Raw genomic sequence first — 21,263 nt, 5'->3', positions numbered from 1 at the left:
ATCCCAGAACACTTGATTGTTCTAAAGCGAAATTTATACTTGGACCAGGAGGCAGTCTTCAGAACAGAGCAAGGGAATACTGCATGGTTCAAAATTGGGAAGGGCGTGCGCCAGGGATGCATCCTATCTCCATACCTTTTCAACCTATATGCAGAACAGATTATCCGGGAGGCTGGGCTCTATGAGGAGAAATGTGGGGTCAAGATTGGTGGACAATTTATCAACAACCTGCGTTATGCGGATGACACAACCCTGCTTGCTGAAACTGAAGAGGACCTGAAGTGCCTGCTGCGGAGTGTCAAGGACTGCAGCCTACAATATGGATTGAGGCTCAATGTCAAGAAGACAAAGATTCTCACCACTGGACCAAGTGGCAGCATCAGGATGGATGGTGAAGAGATTGAGATTGTACACAGCTTTAGTTTGCTTGGCTCCATAGTCAACAGTCTTGGCACCAGCAGCCAGGAAGTTAAAAGGCGCATTGCCATGGGAAGGTCTGCTGTTAGGGACCACTCCAAAGTACTGAAGAGCAATGGTGTCTCTCTGGAGACTAAGGTACGTCTGATAAAGGCTATGGTCTTCCCAATCACTTGTTATGCATCAGAGAGTTGGGCAATGACCAAGGAGGATAGAAGGAGAATTAATGCCTTTGAGCTGTGGTGCTGGAGAAGAGTATTGAGAATACCATGGACTGCTAGGAAAACAAACAGATTTGTCCTGGAAAGGGTTAAACTGGTTGGCTCCTTGGAGGCAAGGATTCTGAGGCTCCCTCTAACATACTTTGGACATATTGTGAGGAGAGACCGGTCCTTGGAGAGGGTCATCATGCTTGGGAGGGTGGAGGGACAGCACGGGAGGGGAAGGCCCTCTATGAGGTGGATTGATTCAGTGACTGGGATAATTGGGATGGGAGTATCAGAGACAGTGCGATTGGCACAGGACAGAGCGGAGTTTAGGGCTGTTGTACATAGGGTCGCTATGAGTTGCAAGCGACTCGACGGCACATAACAACAACAACAACAACAACAACAAACATTTAATTCAAATTAATTAAATTCACAAGTCTAATATCTTTCCAATTTTCTAATGCCTTAAAATGATTGTAGGAAGCATACTAATTATCTACAGTGTTATAAAGCTTATTTCATTTATACTTATAAAATGATAAAATTATTGAAACAGAGAACCAAAATGTGTCTTTACTAAAATACTTGTATTAAAAATAAGTATAGCATAAATAATAAACTTAATAAAATAACTTTTGGAAATGCCTTTGTCTTTTTGATCAGATTCCTGTACAGAGTGTAAGTTACAAAAGTACTTTAGTAAAGTTGTCTTGAATATAAGGTTTGTTAATGTCAGTTTGAAGAGTAAGGTGAGCCTGATACAGGCCATGGCATTTTCAAAGTCTTGCTATGCATCGGAGAGCTGGACAATAACATGAACTGCAAAAAAGAACAAGCAGATATGATTTGGAGAAGAGGCTGCCAGATTGCTCCTTGGAAGAAAAGATGGCTAAGGGGTTTACGTGTGTTTGGTTGCATACAATTTGAGCATGTATATCCACTGTATAGGTAAAGAACACTTCCATTACTTCAAGGAACACTTCTGTTGCCCTTATATACTCACTGAAACCTCCCACCCCCTATTTCTACGGCACCCCTACTCCTAATCCCAGAGAGCACTAATCTCTTCTCCAGTACTGATATATTGTAACTTCAAATATGACACATAACTTTGTTATCTTTATATATTCAGAATAATCCCTGGATATTTAGTCAAATTGTTTCATGCACCCTGAGTGTCTTTGTACTCTTCTTTCTTTCCTGAGTAGTAATCAGTGCAACATTATTTAACTGTTCACCTATTAAAAGGCATCTGGCTTGTGTCCAGGTTTTGACTATAATGAATAAAAATGTCATGAACACTATTTAAAAGTATATATAAGTTTTAATTTCTCTGGGATAAGTGCCAAAAGATGCAATTTATGAGTCATATATTGATTGCCTGCTGAGCTTTATGAAGACATTACTATTTTCTAACATGACTGTACCATTTTATGTTTTGATCAGCTATGTATGGGTGATTGATTTTCTTTAAAGCTTTGTAAGCATTTGGTATTATAACTTTTTATTATCCCCCTGTGGTGGCATATTGGGTTATGTGACACTAGTCAAATGGTTGGTGGTTGAAATATACTAGTCATTGTAGGAGCCAAAGATGAGGCAGCTGTTCCCATTTAGCTTTATAGCCCTTGGAACTCTAGGGAGGATCCCAGTTAATTGGAATCTACTCAATTACAGTAGGCTTGGTTTTGACTTTACACAGGCAAGCATTAATATCTAATTATGCATTTAATGAGCTTTGGCACCCTAGTTAGTGGTTAAGGAATCGAAGTGCCAATCCATTAGCTGTTCCTTGGGAGAAATATGGAAAATGTCTTCTAATTTTATTTGCAACCTCTGAAATCCACTCGAGGGTCAGCTGAGTCAGCTCTGACACAATGGCAATGAGTTGAGTTGAATGTCAAATTATATTGGATATGTTTTAATTTCCTAATTTGCCACGTCTATGCTCTGGTGGCATAGTTCATTGGGAACTGTGCTGCTATCTCAAAGATAGTGTCTCTCTGATGGTTCAAATCTATCAATGGATTCAGAAGAGAAAAATGGGCCATTTCCTCCTCTACGATTTATAGCTTTTTGAAAACAGATCTGCTGGAAGGTCAGCTTTGAGTTGATTCTGATTCAACAGCAATGAGTCTTATATAATAGACACTTATTTCTTGTCAGTTATATGATAGGTACTATCTTCCCCCATTCTCACTTGCTTTTTGGTTCTTCTTTCACAAAAAGAAAAGTTTTCATTGTAAGTTTAATTTTTAAATTTATCTTGTTTGAATAAATGTGTTTCATTGACTATGCAAAGGTGTTTGACTGTGTGGATCATAACAAACTGTGGCTAACTCTGAGAAGAATGGGAATCCCAGAACACTTGATTGTGATAATGAGAAATCCAAACTTGGCAGTCGTCAGGGCAGAGCAAGGAAACACTGCATGGTTCAAAATTGGGAAGGGCGTGTGCCAGGGATGTGTCCTGTCTCCATACCTTTTCAACCTGTATGCAGAACAGATTAACTGGGAGGCTGGGCTCTATGAGGAGAAGTGTGACGTCAGAATTGGTGGACGATCTATCAACAATCTGCGTTATGCAGATGACACAACCCTGCTTGCTGAAACTGAGGAGGACCTGGAGCACTTGCTGCAGAGGGTCAAAGACTGCAGCCTCCAATACGGATTGTGGCTCAATGCCAGGAAGACAAAGATTCTCACCACTGGACCAAGTGGCAGCATCAGGATGGATGGTGAAGAGATTGAGATTGTTCACATCTTCAGTTTGCTCTCTCCACAGTCAACACTCTTGGCACCAGCAGCCAGGAAATTAAAAGGTGTATTTCCATGGGAAAGTCTGCTGTTAGGGACCTCTCCAAAGTACTGAAGAGCAATGGTGTCTCTCTGGAGACCAAAGGGCGTCTGATACAGGCCATGGTCTTTGCTATCACTTGTTATGCATCAGAGAGTTGGACAATGACTAGGGAGGATAGAAGGAGAATTGATGCCTTTGAGCTGTGGTGCTGGAGAAGAGTATTGAGGTTACCACGGACTGCTAAGGAAACAAACAGATTCATCCTGGAAAGGTAAAACTGGTTGGCTCCTTGGAGGCAAGGATTCTGAGGCTCCGTCTAACATACTTTGGACATGCTGTAAGGAGGGACCAGTCCTTGGAGAGGGACATTATGTTTGGTAGGGTGGAGGGACAGCGCAGGAGGGGAAGGCCCTCTATGAGGTGGATTGATTCAGTGACTGGGATAATCGGGATGGGAGTGTCAGAGACAGTGCGATTGGCACAGGACAGACAGAGCAGAGTTTAGGGCTGTTGTACATAGGGTCGCTATGAGTCACAAGCGACTTGACAGCACATAACAACAACAACATACATTTTCGGGCATTATGATTATCATAAGAGTTCGGAATGAGGGTTGCAGAGTGGAATATACTCAGGGTGAGGGTCAGGGGTGTGCAGGGGGATTGTATACCAATGAAGGAGTTTTTTCTTTTGCTTTTCAAGGAGAAGAGGGAACTGGGGTGGGGGCGGGTTGGCAGGGAGAAAAGTACAACATTGAATGAATGGAAATCCAAAATCTCTGTAAATGTTCATTGAAATTAATAATTTTTTTAAAAAGAATTTAATGCAACAGTTTTTTCAGATGAAAAATGTATTGCTTTAGAACAAGCAATCACATAATATTAAAAAGATAGCATTTGCCCAGGGACAAATCCCAGAAGGCAAGAAAGGAGAAGAAAGAAGAGCAGAAACAGCACACACAAGGAGGAAATGGGAAAAGTGACCTTGTGAGATTGTAATTAATGTCCCAAAACAAAAAGTTTATTAATTGCCAAATAAAAAATTAATATGGCTTGTAAAAAAAAAACAACAAAAAAACAGTGTATACAAGCTGTATGAACTTTGTAAGTAAACCAGTATAAAATGGAAAGAAAAAAAAATCTAGCAAATTTTAAAATAAAAAAATCTTACGTATTTATTAATGGAAAGTGTCTGGAGTAACCAAAACAAATTTGAGAAAAGGCACAGCAGTAAAAACATTATTTGATAACTATAAAAGGCGGGAAGCTCACATCGTGTCTTGTCTATCTTTATCTATGGCCATTTTACTCTTGGTTTTCAGGCCTTTGCTTCTCAAACATCATGCATGCTTTCTTGCTTTAAACCTTTTATATTCTTGTTGTTGCTATTATCAAGTGCCATCGAATCAAGTATGATTCACAGTGATCCTATGAACAAATCTGAATCCTGTCTAGTCTGTGCCATCCTCACAATCTTTGATACAATCTAGCTCATTGCTACAGTCACTGTGTCAACCAACCTTGAAAAGGGTCTTCCTGTCCTTTGCCATCCCTCTACCTTTCCAAATATGAGGTCCCTCTTACAGCAGTAGCTTCTCTGAGCAACATGCTCAAAGTGTGCAAAATGAAGATTTATCATCTTTTCCTTCAAGAAGCACTCCGTCTGTACCTTCTCCAAAACATACCTGTTTGTTCTTTTGACAGTCCATGATGTATAGATGTGAAACATTCTTTTCTGTAGTTTTTATCTAGTTACATTTTTGCTTAAATGTCAAGCCTCTTCAGATCTGACTTCCAGAATATGCCGTAATTTAAATCAGCCTTGTCTCTTTTTCCTTAACATTTGTTACACTGTGTGATCACACAATGTGTTTATGTACTTACTTATAGTTTAAGATGGCTTCATCCCTCTTGACAATAATCTCTAAGGATGCAGAGATTGAGTTAATGCTTAGCATGGTGTGTGTAGCCAAAACTTCAGATAAATGGAGGAGTTAAGGTCAGAAGGCATATCTGATATGTGCGTGCGTGTGTGTGTGTGTGTGTGTGTGTGTGAGAGAGAGAGAGAGAGAGAGAAAGACACACAGAGAGAGAGAGAGAGAGATTCTTCTAACAGTGAACATCCAAATTAAGACAGACTAGGAAGAGGATTGACCATGCACTTGTGAAATATAACTGGCCTTTGAAAGCCCTATGTACAGCAGAGAACACAGAGTAGACTAATACATATGGCCACTGAAGTTGAACCCTCAAATTTGGAAACATAAATGAGGAGAAACACTTGTAAGAAGAAATTAACAGTTGGTACTTGGAATGTGAGAAGCATGAATGTAGGGAAATTGGACATTGTAAAGAAAGAAATGGAATGCAAAAATTTTGACACATTGGGTATTAGTGAAATGAGATGGATTGGCATGGGACATTTTGAATCCCAAGATCATATGATCTATTATGTTGGAGATGAAAAAGTGAGAACAAACAGGGTCTCTATCATAGTTAAAAAGGCCATTTCTAGATCCATCTTGAAATACAACATTGTGAGTGACAGGTTATTATCCAAACACATAGAAGAAAAACCTGCTTTTTAAAAAAAATTAATTTTAATGAAAGTTTACAGAGACTTTGGATTTCCATTCATTCATTGTTGCCGTTTTTTTTTCTGCTCACCACACCCCCCCAGTTCGCTCTTCTCTTTGAAAAGTAAAAGAAAAATTCTTTCATTGTTATATAATCCCTCTCTCCAAGTTCACTCCACTATGCAGCCTTCATTCTGGACAATAATAACTAACAATATATCCCTTTTAAACAGTTCTCTCCTTCATCTGTTTCAATGTAGTATATATTATTTGTACCCTCTTTTCTCAGTCTCTCCTCAACCCTGATGTCAGTATTGCTTTACAATAGTGGCCTTAATGCACCATTTGTCCCTCTGTGGCCTAGATATTTCGCTCAGCATAATGTCCTCCAGGGTCATCCATTTTGTATAATAATTCATTAGTTCCTTGTTTTTCAATACAGCGTAATATTCCATTGTGTGAATATACCACAGCTTCTTTATCCACTTATTTGTTGATGGGCACTTGGATTATTTCCAACTCTTTACTATTGTGAACAAAGCCGCAATAAACATGAGTATGCCTATATCTGCTTGGGTGGCAGTTATGGTTTCTTTAGGATATACTCCCAGTAAGACCTGTTAATAGCACTATCAATTCAAATTTATGCTCCTAAACCAGAGCTAAAGAGGAGGAAATAGATGATTTCTATCAACTATTGCAGTCAGAAATTGATCAGACATGTAATCAAGATGCTTTAATAAAAATTGGTCACTGGAATGCAAAAGTTGGGAATCAAGAAAGATTAGTTATCAGAAAATATGGACTTGAATGATAGAATTCTATACAATCAATGATTTATTCATAGCAAATACCTTTTATAAGAAACATAAAAGCAGGCTATACCCATGGATTTCACCTTAAGAGATGCGCAGGAATCAGATTGATTACATCTGTGGAAGGAATGATTGGAGAAGTTCAATATCAGCAGTACAACTAGGCCAGGTGCTGATTGTGAAACAGACCATTAACTGCTCATATGCAAGTCCAAATTAAAATTAAAGAAGATTAAATCATATCCACAGGAATCGAAATTTGACCTTGACTCTATCCCCTATGAATTTAAAAACCAACTCAGGAATAGTTTTGAGGCCTTGAACACTAATGAAAGAAGACCAGATAAGCTGTGGGAAGATATCAAGAATATCATTCATGAAGAATGAAAATAGTCATTACTAAGAAGGAAGATGAAGAAAAGACCAAAATGGATGTCAGAAGAGACTAAATGTTGCACAAGAGTGCTGAGAAGCCAAAGCTAAGGGAAAAAATCAAGAAGTTAAGGAGTTGAATAGAAGATTTCAAAGGGCTGCTCGGGAAGACAGGCAAAATACAATGAAATATGCAAGGAGCTGGAGTCAGAAAATCAAAAGGCCTGAATTCACTCAGTATTTCTTAAGCTAAAAGAACTAAAGAATAAATTCAAACCACGAGTTGCAAGGCTTAAGGATGCTATTCACAGAATACTGAATGATTCAAGAAGCATTCAAAGCAGATAGAAGGAGTATACAGAGTCTTTCTACCAAAAAGAATTGACTGACACAGAAGAATTTCAAGAGACAACATATAAGCAACAGGCAATAGTGATGAAGAAAGAAGTTCAGGCTGCTCTGAAGTACTTGGCAAAAAATAAAGTCCCAGAAATGGGTGGAATACCAATTGAGTCTTTCATCAAACAGATGCTGCTTTGCATGTGCTTACCAAATTGTGCCAAGAAATTTGGAGGACAGCTACTTAGCCAACTGATTGGAAGAGATTCATATTTATTCCCATTCCAAAAAGAGATGACCCGACAGAGTGTGGAAATTATCATACAATATAACTAATATCACACACTAGCAAAATGCAGCTGAAGAGTATCTAGAAAAGACCTGACTGTGAACTACCAGAAATACAGGCTGAATTTAGAAGAGGTTGTGGCACTAAGGACATTATTGCCAGTGTCGGATGGATGCCTATCGAATGCCTATCTGTGTTTCATTGACAATGAAAAGGCATAAGACGGTGTGGATCACAATAAATTGTGTCTAACCTTTAGGAAAATGGGAATCTCAGAACACTTGATTGTGCTTATATTAAACCTATACTTGGACCAAGAAGCAGTCCTCAGAACAGAGCAAGGAATCACTGCATGGTTCAAAAGCAAGAAAGGAGTGCATCAGGGATGCATCCTGTTCCTGTACCTTTTCAATCTGTATGCAGAACACATCATTTGGGAAGCAGGGCTTTATGAGGAGGAGTGTGGAATCAAAATTGGAGGGAGACTAATTAAAAAGCTACGATATGCACTTGACACAACCTTGCATGCTGAAACTGAAGAAGACATGAAGCACTTGCTGCAAAACGTCAAGAACTGTAGTCTTCAATATGGATTAAAGCTCAATATAAAAAAGACGAAGATTCTCATCTCTGGGCCAATTTGCAGTACCATAAAAGATGAAGAAGATATTGAGGTTGTTAGCAATTACAGCTTGCTTAGATACCAGCAGTCAGAAAATAAAAAGACAAATTGCATTAGGAAAATCTGCTGTCATGGATCTCTCCAGAGTGTTGAAGAACAACGATATCAGTCTAGATACAAAGGTGTGCCTACTCCACACCATGGTTTTCTCAATTATTTGTTATGCTTCAGAGAGTTGGACAATGATTAAGGATGACAGAAGAAGAATAAATGCCTTCAAGTTGTGGTGGTGGAGGAGTCTTGAACATACCATTGACTGCCAAGAAAACAAATAGGTCTGTCTTGGAGAGCGTGAAACCAAATCTCTCCTTGGAGGAGGCTAGGATTTTGAAGTTCTGCCTCACTTATTTTGAGCAAGTGGTCAGGAGAGGTAGGTCTTTGGAAAAGGACATCATACTCAGAAGGGTGGATGGATAGCACAGGAGAGGGAGACTCTGGATGAGATGGATTTATAGAGTAACTGGGGGCTTGGGGGTTGGTGTGTCAGAATTAGTGAGACTGGCTCAGGACAGGTAAGAGTTCAGAGTGGCTGTACATAGGGTCACTATGCATTGCAGGTGATTCAACCAATAACAGAGGGGCTTCAGGCCTTTTGTTCATAGAGTTCAAGTCATGCTTGGCTAGACCACAACAACAACAACAACATGTATGTGTGTATATATATATGATATAATTTGCTTTGTTGCCTTTAAAGAATTTACACAACAAAATACATAGCAATTCTGCAGTTCTGCATATACCATTTAATGACATTGATTATATTCAACCTTCCTTACCTTCCTCTGGTAAAATAATTTCCTCTTAAGATTTGTATCTAATCTTTACAGATGGTGATGTTAATTTGACCCCTTATACATAGATCTTGAAACAAAGTAACATTCAAGGCCATTTTTATTGACTAATATGCTAAACTATTACTGGTTTTAAGACTTCAGAAGGTATTTTTGGTATATTTTGTTTTATCTTGTTGTAATAGTATTGGAGTTCTTTCTGCCTTTGAGTTTTGAAGTACTTTCTGGTTCTAAGACATCTGGAGCCTATAAAAATTTATCTGCATTTCTGCCTTTTGATCAAGATTCTTTGAACATTTGAACAAAACATTTCATAATGGTAAGCTGGACACCACTCTCCCTGCATTGTGCCACTGTTGTAAAATGGGACTGACATAGGGGTTGAGGGGGAGACTGAGAAAGATGGGATAAATTATGTATACTGCATTGAAACAGATGAGAGAGTGAACTGTTTAAAAGGTATATATGATTAGGTATTATTGTCATGACAGGAGTCCAGAACGAAGGCTGCATAGTGGAGTGGACTTGGGGGGAGGGGTACTATAACAATGAAAGAATTTTTCTTTCACTTTTCAAAGAGAAGAATGAACTAGAGGGGAGGAGTGGGCAGGGAGAAAAATGCAACAATGAATGAATGGAAATCCAAAATCTCTGTAAATTGTTATTAAAATCAATAATAATAATAATAATTTTTTTTAATCCCATGTGAATTTTGTTTCTTGGTTTGGATATTTTGAGTCAGTGTCTTGGGACAACCCAACTAGCTAGAACTAACTCATAGAGCTATGACCCTCCAGTGGGTTTTTAGAAGTAGTAAATAGAATGGGAGGAGATTGCCTGTCTCTTTTCTGTGGAGCAACTGGTAAATTCGAACCACGTGACTTCAGGATTGCAGTGCAACTTCTCAACCACTAGGACACCAGAACTACTTAGCCCAGTAAGATGTTGAATTTCTTTCCTTCAGTTCCTATTTTGTTGTGTTGTGTATAGTGTCTTAAAAGCTTGTAAAAATCCATCCAAGGCATAATTTGCCTATGTTCCATTGGAGAAACCGAGAAAGATCTGTTGTTGGGGTTGATTTATAGCACATATAATGAGAAATAAGAATTGGGGGCAGGAAAATTAAAACATAGGTTTTCCCTCAGAAAAGAAAATGTGCTTTCTTAAAGTCAAACTTGTCTGAAATTAAATAACCCTTAACAGGAGGTGAATTGCATGTCCCTGGAGGTAGATCTCTAATAGCTGTGAGTGAAATCATAAATACTTCTTTTCAACTTGGAAGTCATAGATTCTGTTATTATACTGTTGAATTATACTGTTGAATGTTTTGTGTATTCTGTCTATCTATCTATCTTCTTCTTCATCATCATCATCATCATCTATCATCTATTTATCGATTAATTCTTTCATTTTATTATGAGCACAAATAATTATGTAAGGCATACACATTTGTAGCCTGCTGGGTAAAGTTCTGACAGGACACCTGTTTCTAAAGGTCAGATATTTTCGACATCTCTTTATTTTTTTCTTTGTATCCTTATTTTTCTGAAACTGAAAAGATTCTAAAGAACTTACTGCAGAGGGTCAAAGACTGCAATCTTCAATAAGGACTGAAGCTCAACACCAAGAAAACAAAGATTCTCACCACTGGGCCAATTAGCAGCATCATGATGAACAGTGAAGAGATTGAGATTGTCAACAGCTTTAGAGTCCTTAGCTCCACAATCAAACTTCTAGTACCAGCAGGTAGGAAATAAAAAGATGAATTGTATTGGAAAGTCTCTGTCAGTGACATCTCCAGAGTCCTGAAGAACAATGATGGCAGTCTGGAGACTAAGGTGTGCCTGCTCCAAGCCAAAGTCTTCACAATTACTTGATATGCATCAGAAAGCTGGAACCACTACGGATGATAGGAGAATTGATGCCTTTGAGCTCTGGTGCTGGAGTAAAATGTTGAATATACTATGGAACTGTGAAGAGAGCAACAGATTCATCCTAGAGTGGGTGAAACCAGGCTGTTCCTTGGAGGCAATGATTCTGAAGGTTTGCCTGGCATACTTTGGGCATGGTGCCAAGAGGGACCAGTCCTTGAAGAGGGACATTGTGCTTGGAAGAGTGGAGAGACAGTGCAGGAGTGGAAGACCCTTGATGAGATGGATGTATTCAGTTACTGGAGTAATGGGTGTCGGAAACAGTAAGATTGGCTCAAGAGAGAACAGGGTTCAGAGCTGTTGCAAGCAACTCGACGGCACACAACAAAAACATTATTTTCTTTGTTTCAATGGCTTATGTATTTATGTATTAATCAGACTGTGTAAAATGCCCTTTTGCAGAATATGTACCATTTCACATTTGAACTGTGAGATTCATAAATTGAAAAATTTCAAGGTTTTATAGTAAATAATTAAAATGCACATACGTTCAATACTCTTCTCTAGCACTACAACTCAAGCCATTGATTCTTTTTATGTCATCCTTAGTCATTATCTAACTTTCAGATACATAGTAAGTAATTAAAAGAAGCATTGCTTGAATCAGATGCACCTTAGTCTTTAAATTGACATTTTTACTCCTTAACACCTTAAACAGGTCCTTCACAGTCGATTTTCCAAGTGCAATACATCTTTTGATTTCCTGACTGCTGGTATCAAGGGTGTTAATTTTGGAACCAAAGATGATGAAGTTGTTAGCAATTTCAATATTTTTTCAATGTCATGTTGTTCCCTGTTGGCCTGGTGATGAAGATTTTTGTTTTCTTAATGTTGACATGCAATCCATATTGAAGACTGCAGTCCTTGATCTTCCAAAGCAAGTGCTTCAAGTCTTCCTCAGTTTCAGTGAGCAAGACTGTGTCATCTGCATAACACAGTTGCTGATGAGTCTTCCTCTGACTCTGATGTTTCTTTGTAAGTTCCACTGTTTTCTCAAATTATCCCTTCAGTTTATAGATAGAAAAAATATGAAGAAAAGATGCATCCCTGATGTATTCCTTTCCTTTTTTTTCATTTATATCTTTTTAATTTTTTTTTTCATACTCCCTTCTTGATTTTGAATCATGCAGTGTTCCCTAGTGTTTGGATGACAGCATCCTGGTTCAGGTATACATTTCTCATGAGCATAATAAAATGTTCTTAGATTCCCATTCTTTTCTATGTTAGTCACAATTTGTTATGATCCAAACAGTCAAATGCCTTTCCATAGTCATCCTTACAGTCAAATAGACATCTTTTGGGTATTCTGCCTTCAGCCAAGGTCCATCTGATATAAGCAATGATGTCCCTAGTGCCACGATTTCTTCTAAATACAGTTCTATTTCTGAAAGTTCTCTGTTAATATACCGTTCTAGAAATTTTGGAAATATCTTCAGCAAGATTTTTCTTGCATGTGATGTTAATGATATTGTTTGATTTTTTCCACATTCTATTTGATCCCCCTTTTAAAGAATGTGAATACCTATGTATATTTTCCAATCAGTTGGCCTCCACATAAAATGGTGAACACATCCAGGGCTACATCTGTTTACAGAAATATATAAATTGGCATTCCACCAATTCCTGGGGCCTTATTTTTTTTATTAATTCCTTTAGAGAAGTTTTAACTTCTTTATTACCATTGGCTTTCAGTCATATACTATTTCTTCACGTTGTTCTGTCAGACAATTCTTACTGGTTCAGTGACTCAATGTATTCCTTTTCTTTTCTATTAATACATACCGGATCATTCAAGATTTTGCTTATAGCATCTTTAAGTATTGTAATTTGAGGCTTATATTTGTTATTCAGTTCCTTCACCTTGAGAAATGGAGAGCAAGTTCTTATTTTTTTTAATATTCTGACTTTAACTCTTTGCACATTTTGTTATAACACCTTGTCTTCATGAACTACCCTTTGAAATCTTCTGTTCAACTCTTTAATATCATCATTTCCCCCTATTTAGTTTTGGGTTCACAGGAATATAGTTCAATTTTAGAGTCTCTTCTGACATCCATCTTGGTCTTGTCTTCCTCTTCTGACTTTGTTTTGCTTCATGGATAATATTCTTTATATTTCCACAACTCATCTAGTCTTTGCTCATTAGTATTCAATGCCTCAAAACTGTTCTGAGATGGTTTTTAAATTTAGGTGGCATATACTCATGATTGTGTTTTGGTTCTTTATTATGTGTTTTCATTTTCTTTAGCTTCTATTTGAACTGGCTGGCATACAGCAATTGATGGTCTGTTCCACAGTTAATACCTTAGCTTCTCCAATGATTCTTGATTCAGTGATCCACAGGTATAATCAGTTTGATTCCTATGTCATACATCAGATGAGGTTCATATAACCATTTGTGTCTTTTATAAATGGCATTTTGTGATGAAAATGGATTGTACAAAATTCTATCATTCTATTTCCAGTTTCATTTCTGACACCAAGCCCGGTTCTTTTTCTTTGTTCACAATTTTTACATTATAGTCACCAGTTACTACAAATGAATCTTGGTTGCTTGTTTAATTTCAGACTGTAAAAGTTGATAGAAATCTTCTATTTCTTCCTATTTAGCTTTACTGTGTATATTTGAGTGATAATTGTGTTAACAGCCCTTCTTTGGATCGGTATGGCTATCATTCTGTCACTCGCAAATTTGTATTTTAGGATGGATCTAGAAATAGTCTTTTGTACTACAAATTCAACTCTATTTTCCTTAATTTCCAACATAGTAGATCATATGATTGTCTGATTCAAAGTGGTCAATGCCAGTCCATCTCAGCTTGAAATGGCTGATATGTTCATCTTTATCTATTCAATTTCTTTTATTTTCATACAATTATTGTGTTTATTAAGGAAATCAATAGGCTATAATTCAAGTTGGCAGAAGAATATAATCATTCACTCAAGACAGTGTCCCAAATGTGCTTGCAGGCACCTCAACCTTGACCCTTGAGGTGTTAGGCCAGTGTTACAAAGCTTTTAGTCCTGTCAATTATTTAGTCCTTCCAAATCCTCAAACAACTTGTGCAAAAGCTTCTAGCTGTGGTTCAAGTGGGTACCAGTTCTAATGTCAGCTCTGTCTTATGTCAGGACTCTTGTTTACAGCTGTAGCTGCTACTCCTACAAGCTCTAGTATAGTGGCACAGGAATCTTTGGCACCAAAGTACCTGAACTGTACATTCTTTGCTTACTGCTTGCTGATAAGAGATTCTTAATTACTGCTGCTGAAACCACTCAATTTAATTGCAGACTTGCCATTCCCATTGTGTGGCTCATTTGCATGCCACCCATGTGCCAAAGTCAAACTTAGTGGCTAAGCAAGCCATTTTGAACAATGAACCCTTGGCACCAAAGACCACTTCCTGGTTTTTCTAGCCACTAACCCTCATATCTGAAAAACTAACCTTTTCTTACAACTATCTTACTAATAACTAAATTCATGAAAGTGTATAAGCCAGCTACTTATGCTTACTGCTTTAATATCACCATTTTAGATAGCCAATCTCTGATTCGCAAATCCTTATCAAACCTTCAAATTATTGAGGAGCAATGATGTCAGTTTTAGGACTAAGGTGTACTTGATTCAGACCATGATCTTTTTAGTCACTTGCTATACATCTGATAGCTTGACAGTGAATAAGGATGACAGAAGAAGAATTGAAGCCTTTGAACTGTGGTTTTGGAGAAGAGGGCTGAACATCCCATGGACTGTCAAATAGATATCTCTTGGAGAAGGTGCAGCCAGAGTGCTCTTTGGAGGCAAAGACGTTGAAGTTTAATCTCACATACTTTTGTCATGTTGCTGGGAGATGTTATTCCTCGGAGAGGTACATCATGGAAAAGTGGAGCGACGGTGACAGACAGGAAGACTCTTAACCAGGTGGATTTACACAGTGATCATGATAATGAGCTTAAGTATGTCTGAGATTGTGAGGATGACACAGGATAGGACATGGTTCAGATCTTTGTTCATAGGGTCGCTCTGAGTTGTACTTGATTTAATGACACCTAACAACATACCTCTCTCATTGGAAAAGGTCCATATTTGTTCCTATTCCCAAGAAGGGTGATACAACTGAATGTGGAAATTGTAGAACAAGAAATATCACTGATATCACATGCTAGCATAATACTGCTGAAGATCACTCGAAAACGACGGGAATAGTACATAGATGCAGAATTGCCAGAAGTTAAAGCAAGATTTAGAAGAGGTTGTGACACCAGATGACTATGCAAAGGCATTTGACTGTGTGGATCATGACAAGTTGTGGCTGACATTGAGAAGAATGAGAATCCCAGATCACTTGATTGTGCTCATGAGGAAGCTATACCTGGAGCAGGAGGTTGTTGTGTGAATGGAGCAGGGAGGTATTAAATAGTGTGGAATTGGGAAGTGAGTGCATCAGGGATGCATTCTATCTCCATACCTGTTCAATCTATACACTGAGCAAATTATCCAAGAAGCTGGACTCTATGAAGATGAATGTACATCAGGATTGGAGGGAGACTCATCAGTAACCTGCATTATGCAGATGGCACAATCTTATTTGCTGAACGTGAGGAGGATTTGAAGTACAAGTTGCAGAAGATCAAGGAATGCAGTCTTCAGTATGAACTGCATCTTAATATCAAGAAAACAAAGATTCTTAACACTGGTCTGATAGGCAGTGTCATGATGGATGGACAGGAGATTGAAACTGTCAACAGCTTCATTTTTCTTGGATCCACAATTAAGACCCTTGATACCAGCAGTCAGGAAATAAGGAGACACGTTGCACTGGGAAATCTTCAGTTAGGGACCTTTCCAGATTATTGAAAAATAGTGATGTCAGTTTGAGGATTAAGGTGCATCTGATTCAGGCCATTGTCTTTCCGATTACTAGCTATGCATCAGAGATCTGAACAATGAATAAGGATGATGAAAAAGAATTGATGCCTTTGAGCTGTGGTGTTGGAGAAGAGCACTGAACATCGCATGGACAGCTAAGAAAAGAAATACATATGTCTTGAAGATGGTGCGGCCAGAGTACTCTTTAGAGGCAAGAATGATGAGGCTTCACCTCACATACTTTGGACGTATTGTTAGGAGGTGATGTTGGGAAGGATGGAGGCTCATCAAAGGAGAGGAAGACCTTCAACGAAGTGGACTGACAAGGTGATTGCTGCAATGGGCTCTGTGTGTCAGAAAGTGTGAGGATGGCACAGGACAGGACTAGGTTCAGATCTTTTGTTCATAGGGTCACTATGAGTCGTACTCAACTCAATGGCACCTAACAACAAGAACAATGACAACAAACCAATAATCTGAGGGAATAAGAACATCCTTTTTTGTGAAGAATCTTCTGTCAGTTTGGAAACTTGGAGCATCTACATCTACAAACAAGTACAGTTTAGGACTTTAGCAAGACATGTTGCAGCATTCAGCCCTTGCTCATAGCATGGATCATCTTCTCATCTGTTTGGGTTCTCATCATCTCATCCTAAGTCATCTATGAGTAGGTCCAAATGGACATCACAGCAAGCTCAGGAGTTTAATCTTCTCCCTGTGTTCCAGACCAGCTTGTCCTTCCACTCTACCTTCGTCCTCAGATGTGGTCAGGTCATAAACAGGTGCCCTCATAACTCCCTGATTCTTAATCCAGTAATGCTTTCCCTCTTATCTGTGCATTCTAAGTGCACAGTTTTGAAGGAGTATGTCCAAGCTAGGCCTGTCTCTTTATTACCGTATGCCTCCTACTTCCACTCAATGGATCTAGATGATCATTATGAGTGAGCATACTTGCCAGCTTTCTTTAACTTCAAACCTCAGAAGTAGGTTCTGAAGGACACCAATTTTACTTTCACAGAAGCTAAACAGCTTGTTCCAGTTTGTCTTTTGTTCCTGCTTGCCTTTCTTTCAAATGTTAATATATTTGATTAAAAAGCCCAATGCTTGTCTTCAAATCCATTCAAATACAAATCTTAAAGTATTGGATGTGTTTTAGTCTTTCCTATAGACTAAGCTGCAGTACTCACTACTAAAGTCTACTTTTAATAAGCTTATCTCTAGGGCAGATCTTCTCTTTTAATACTCCCAGTCAAGTATTGACCAAAGGTGGAATTATATTCAATACCCAGTAGTCATGCATATTGTCTATCTTTTTCCCCCCTTCATTTTTAGTGTTGTCTATATTATTATTCATATCATTCAGTTTCACTAATGTATGTTATATTCTCTACAGTCTTTTTTAACCATATCCAATTTTCCTACATTCATACTTCCTCACTTCCACATTCTAATTATGAGTGGATATTTGCAACTATTACTCCTCATTGTAGTGTCTTCTAATATGAAGGGTCAGCCTCTAGTACTTTTATCTAATAATCTAAATGTTCTCTGTTGTTCATAAGGTTTTCTCAAGGCCTGTTATTTCATAAATTGAAGGCCAATCCTTCTTCCTGGACTGTTTTAATCTGGGAATTCTGCTTTAGCACAGCATCTGGCAGACAACAGATAAGCAAACATATGCATATCTAAGCTATTTAGAGCAGCAACATGCAAAAACACTTCTTTCTTAAATACAAGAAAATGACAGATAAACATTACCCCTAGGAACAAACTATAAAGACAAAAAAGACGTATGGATACATTGGTGAAGGTGGCAGGAGTTCACACATCAAGGCAGCAATGTAAGATCCAGAAGACCTGGAAGCTGCTGGTCCTTGGTAGGCAGATGTACTGGTCTCCCCTGGTGAGGCAGGGCCAGCAGCTGCCAGATCTTTTTCTGGTGGCAGGGCAGTGAGTCAGTCTCCCCAAGTGTTGCAAAGATTATATGCTGTTGCAACTTTTATATGGATTGTACAGGGAGATTACCTCATTTAGGGCATTCACAAGCTGCTATAAACTATCAATCAGGAATTATCTTAATAATCTCCCTATCCCATATTCCCCATAACTACTATTTCAAAGATTATATTAAGTCTACGTTCTATATATCTCTTATTAGTATCATTTATGTATTCTTCCTGCTGTGTAAAAGTCTTGATGACAACTTGGCTTATTAAACTTGGATTTCCCCCCCTTTCTATTTGCATTCTTTCAAACTTTTCTCTACATTGCCAATGAAGCCATTACTCTAAGTTAATTGAATTGAAACCAGCCTCTTGTTTATAAACTTCAAGTGAGTCCTTATGATTTTCAGATAGAAATTCAGGTTTCTCATCATGACACTATTGCTTAACCATGGATGCTTTACCTGGTATCCATGCTTTACCTTCTGTCTTTTATGGCTACATGCATGTTCCACATGCTTTTAGTTTGTTGAGCCATAGTGGGATGGAGTTCTGACATGCTACCTGTGCTAAGATTACCAAGAGTTTCTGACATGCTACCTGTGCTGAGATTACCAAGAGTTTCTATTTTTCAAGATGCATTTTTCTCTATTTTTTTACATTATAGATATTTCCTGATTATTCCCTTTTTATAATATGACAGCTTCTATCATACTACCCACAAAACAAAACCAATTACCATAGAATTGGTTTTCACTCATAGTAGCCAATGTGTTTCATAGAATATTTATGTTCCACAAGGCTTCCAAAAGTTCTAGTTTTAGGAACACAGATTTCTTGTACTCAAGTGACAAACAAAATATTGGGAGTTTGGTCATTGTACCAAGATGATGCTGTTTTGGTTACTACTGTTGTGTAGTGTAGCTTTTGAGATTAGGAGTGTGATGCCTCCCTTTTAATTTTTATTTTTCAGAAGACCTTTACTTATTTAGGCATGCTTTCCTTTCTAAATAAAACTTCATGAGCCTTCTCTATCTATTTGGAGAATGAATGTGTTATCTGTATTGAGATTGCATTGAACATGTAGATTTTTTTGGTGAAATTATAATTTTCAAAATGCTGATCTTTCCTATTCATGAACAGGGAATGTTTTTCCTTTTAGTTTTCTCGTATTGCTTTTTTAGTTGTGTTTTATGTTTTCCCTTACTAAGATCATTGTATCTCTAATTTATTCTTAAATATTTCATCTTGTGGTTGACTATACTTTCCCTTTCTGTGTTTTATTTGTTGTTATGTAGAAATTCCATTGATATTTTTTAAAATACTGATCTCCTGTACTCTACTAAATTTTTCTACTAAATCTACCAATATTTTTTTTGTTGAGTCTTTGGTAATTTCTATGTACATTATCATATTTGCCACTTCTTTACCAATTTAAATGCCTCATTTCTTTTCTTTGTTATTGCCTAGCAAGTACTTCTAATACAATATTGAATAGAAGTGGTGAAAATGGGCATCTTTTTCTAGTCTCTGTTCACAAGGGGAATTGTTTAATTCTTTCTCCATTGAGAATGATGTTGGCTCTTGGTTTTGCTGATATACTTTTCACGATGTAGAGGAAATTCCCCTCTAACTCTATTTTGTTGTGTATTTGAATCATGAAGAGGTGTCGAATTTTGTTAAAGGCATTTCTGCATCAATTGATAGGGTCATATTGTTGTTCCTCTTTGCTTTTAAATGTGGTGAATTATTTTGATTGTTTTTCTTATGTTGAACCATCCTTGCATACCTGTTGTGAATGTGACTGGATAATGATGAATTTTTTTTTTGTATACTGTTGGATTCTATTGACTAACATTTATTAATTATTTTTCCGTCTGTGTTTATGAGAGATACTGGTTTATATTTTTTTAATTTTTAAAGCTATTCTTGCCTGATTTTGGTATTAGGATTATGCTTGCTTCCTAAAATGATTCTGGGAGTGTTCCTTCTTTTTTTATTTTTTTTTATCTTTCTAATTATTTTATTGCTTAAAATGCCTCCATGTAAATGCCACTATTTTACCATACCACATTCATTTCTTTTGGCTCTTGCCATCTTGTGGCATCCAGGATCCTGGCTGGAAGGTTTGACCGGTGCTGGTGGGCTCCATTTAGGGTTCCTCTTTTTCGAAGTAGGGGGCAGAGGCGTGCCCTTTTATTTGAGTTTGAGCAAGCAGCGCCAACTCTTCTTTACTTGGGAGTTTTACATGAAAAGCTTTGCTTTTAATTTTCACTTCTTCTTGATGTTTTTCATTCTTTAAGATTTCCTCCATAGTAGGTGTAATCTTTCTTGTTCTTCTAATCTAAGCTTCCCACTCAGTTGGAATATCCCCCACTTCATAGTCTACTTCTTTTTTCTGTGCTGCTTCTACAAGTCTTTCTCTCGAATAGTTTGTCCTCTCCAGTTCTTGTACTCTGGGATACAGTAGTATTTGTTCCCAAACTGGTCCGTGCCCACGTACTGCTTCACTTCCTTTGACAGCAAACTGTACAGGGAGCAAAACATACGGAGAGACCAACCCATGCTGTCTGCTCAACTCCCTGCGTCGGGAACTCTTATTTTTTATTTTTTAAAATAACAAGTATCACTGAAGTTTATCTGTGAAATGTTTTGTAGAAATCACTCTTAAGCATATGAACTTTATTTTTTTTAGGAAAGTCTTGAATGACCTGCTCCATTTCTTTCTTTCTTTCTTTTTTTTGGGGGGGGAGGGGGACACACAGATCTGTTCAAGTAGTCTACTTCTGTCTGTGAAAGTTTGGGTTAGGTGTGAGTTTCTCAGACTGTATTAATTTCCTCTAGGTTTTCGAATTTGTTACATTATAGTCTTCCATAATATTCTGTTATTATTGAGAATTCAGCAATCAACCCATCTATTTCTGGTCAAGAAATCAAAACATATTAAATGAGGAAATGACAACCTCTTCAACAAATGCTACTGTTGAAACTGGAAATCTACCTGTAGAAAACTGAAACAAGATTCCACATGTCTCTCCATAAACAAAAAATCAACTCAAGGTGGATCAGAGACACAGGGATAAAGCCTAAAACCATAAGGATCACAAAAGATAAAATGAGACCAAACTTAGAAATCCTAGCCTACAACCTAAATAGACTTTTAAATATAGCAAAAAAATCAGAATCAGATCAGAGGAGAAAAATAAACAAAACAAACAAACAAAAAACCCAAA

General features: G+C 37.7%; 1 protein-coding gene and 1 pseudogene across 1 annotated transcript in view; one reads left to right on the top strand and one right to left on the bottom strand.

The window, feature by feature from the left end:
- GRID1 (glutamate receptor, ionotropic, delta 1) overlaps window positions 1-21,263 on the top strand; it is a 1,297,277-nt gene that overhangs the window by 1,049,863 nt on the left and 226,151 nt on the right. The gene's annotated exons all lie outside the window — the stretch shown is intronic.
- On the bottom strand, window positions 20,105-20,595 carry LOC102863886 (annotated as a pseudogene).

This window comes from Elephantulus edwardii, unplaced genomic scaffold (genome assembly GCF_000299155.1).
Source record: "Elephantulus edwardii isolate Elephantulus edwardi_28Jun2011 unplaced genomic scaffold, EleEdw1.0 scaffold00305, whole genome shotgun sequence".
Classification (NCBI taxonomy): domain Eukaryota; kingdom Metazoa; phylum Chordata; class Mammalia; order Macroscelidea; family Macroscelididae; genus Elephantulus; species Elephantulus edwardii.
This window is presented reverse-complemented; position numbering and strand designations above follow the sequence as displayed.